Consider the following 2,778-nt stretch of genomic DNA (forward strand, 5'->3'; position numbering starts at 1 on the left):
TAAGCATCATCTGGAACTATTGTCCTTCTGGCTCTCGATCGTTTCTGAACATGAGGTAGTTGCAAAAAACTAAGGTGGTGATGCCCAAAATTATTAGAACTTCAAATGTCCACACAATGACTTCATCCATTATTTTCATACTATATATATTTTGGACTTTTCATAGGATTTGTTATAATAAAAAACAAGCCTTTTCCTTGAATTTTAAGTAAACAAAATAAAAATGGCTGGAGACCAGGGGTGCAATGAAGCATTATTTTCATAATTGTATACAAAATATGATTAATTGAGATGAATAAAAGATAATGGCTTATCTCAATTAACCAAAATAATATTAAAAAAATAACCAAATGTAAAAAATATAACCAAATTGTACAATTCTGCATCTCAATTTGTCCAAAATTATGTCACAAGTTACTTACTACTTTTTTCTGATTATTTTTAAATATATGAAGTAGATAAATAACCATTGAAAACTACAAACTACTACAATGACTTCATCCATTATTTTCACACAGTCTACTCCATTCAATTCCATTCAGTCATGGGAAAACTTATTAGACCCTTGTTTTCTTCAATTTCTTGTTCATTTTTAATGCCTGGTACAACTAAAGGTACGTTTGTTTGGACAAATATAATGATAACTGATATGAGTTGAATTTAATTTAATTTAATTAATTTATATTTGTCCAAACAAATGTACCAGGCATTAAAATGAACAAGTAATTGAAGAAAAGGGTGGTCTAATATTCTTTTCCATGACTGTATGTTTGCAAAGAGCAAAACGCTGCTGTATGCAGTAATGCATCCTGGTATTTTTGGCATATTGTATTTGCCCTGTGTATCGGGACATAGTAAATCTTTTTCTGGCATACTAAAGAGTAGAAATATGGGTAGTGGAACACATCTTTGGTCATTCAATTGAATTTGTTCACAATAAATAACTTCAGAACAAATGGAATAACTTCTTTATTTTGTCCTTCATAATATGAGCCGGGTGATGAGTGTGTCTGGAGTCTTTCAGACTTTCCGGTGGACGGAGATGAACTGTCACATCCATTAAACATAAACAACACGCTGGCAAACTGAAGCTGTCAAACCTGAAGCGATGAAACTCCCACTTGTTTGCCTCGTCACACATTATTTGCAGTGCGCAGATGAATATTAAAATCTGACTGGGCAGACTTCCAGCTCCGCTCACACCTTCATCACTGACAGAGTGGAGAAGGTCAGGGTTTGTTTGGGGGGGTTGGGGGTTATTTAGGTGGTTTCCATGGTAGCTGTCTTCCTCACACATGCAGGAGGTGAAGCAGCCCACACATTGTAAAGCTCTCTGTAGAGTAGGCTATGCACAGAAAGGCGAACTTCTACGCCCACCGAGTTCAAGCTTCTGTTGCTGCTTTCTGGGCAGCGCTCCAGGATACTAAAGTTTCCTCAGCTTAGTTATCAGTGTTGTTACAACAATCACTTTCATTGTGTTTACCTGACACGTCCACAGGTTGCTGCAAATCTGAAACGAATTCCCCCAAACCGTCGAACCAGATCAACGGTAAAAGATCGTTTTTTTTAGCAGGGTGATTGTTTGTTTTTCAGTCGGTGTTTAAAGTGAAAGAAAAGCCAATACTGCATTAAATCAATCTGACAGCACACCACAAATTCACTTATTTATTAACAATTTAAACAGAGAAGAAAATGGGATAATAATAAACACAGTACACAATAAACAACTTTGCTACTGCAAGTTTAGGTTTCCCCCCAAATACACATATTAACATGGTATTAAACTGAATATTTCAGATTTGATGTAGGGTTGTATGACTTACTTGTCGTTATCTATGCTCTCTTCCTAACCAACAGACTCCATTGACAGAAACAGTAATTTTAGCTCACAAAATAAGGAAGATGCCTTTCCTCCGCTGCCTTGATTGGTTAGTTTGTTTGTGTTAGTGTGTGAGTTTGGTGGTTTAAAAGGTTAGTTCGGATTCATCAGTCACACAATAACACAAACAAACTAACCCATCAAGATAGCAGTAGACCAGCAGCGAACTTATCTGACAGGTAAAATCTCTGTTTTTTTCAAAGGAGTCTGGTGGCTTTGAAGAGGGCATACAGTCACTGAAAAATTATTAGACCACCCTTGTTTTCTTCAATTTCAACTAAATGTACATTTGTTTGGACAAATATAAAGATAACAACAAAAATACCTCATAATAGTTTAATTTAAGAGCTGATATCTAGACATTTTCCATGGTTTTCTTGATAATGATTTTGGTTATTATCAAGAAAACCATGAAAATGTCTCGATATCAGCTCTGAAAATAAATTCCTATGAGCTATTTTTTGTTGTTGTTATCATTATATTTGTCCAAAGAAATGTACCTTTAGTTGTACCAGGCATTAAAATGAACAAGAAATTGAAGAAAAAAATGGTCTGAATTTTTTTCCCCCATGACTGTAAATAACAATTAAGAGAATAAGACTGGTATTGAGATTTTTAGGTGGGCCTTTTTTTAAGTGGTTAAAATCCATTTGTCTGCTGCCCCCGTCCATAGCAGAACATTGTTTAGCTTGTGTGTCAGTACTCCTGCCTGCTTCTGACTCCATCTAAACTAATACAACTACTTTTCAAAAAAATCCCAAAACTACCCCTTTAATAACAGGTACGATCTAGTTGTTGATTAGTGTTCACCATTACATATTTGCCTCTTAATTTAACCAAAGCCTTGGGTTTGGATAAAAGGATACAATTCTCATTAAACTAATTTTCAGTGTGGTTAG

The sequence above is a fragment of the Centropristis striata genome, chromosome 2, assembly GCF_030273125.1.
Source record: "Centropristis striata isolate RG_2023a ecotype Rhode Island chromosome 2, C.striata_1.0, whole genome shotgun sequence".
NCBI classification, from domain to species: Eukaryota; Metazoa; Chordata; class Actinopteri; order Perciformes; family Serranidae; genus Centropristis; species Centropristis striata.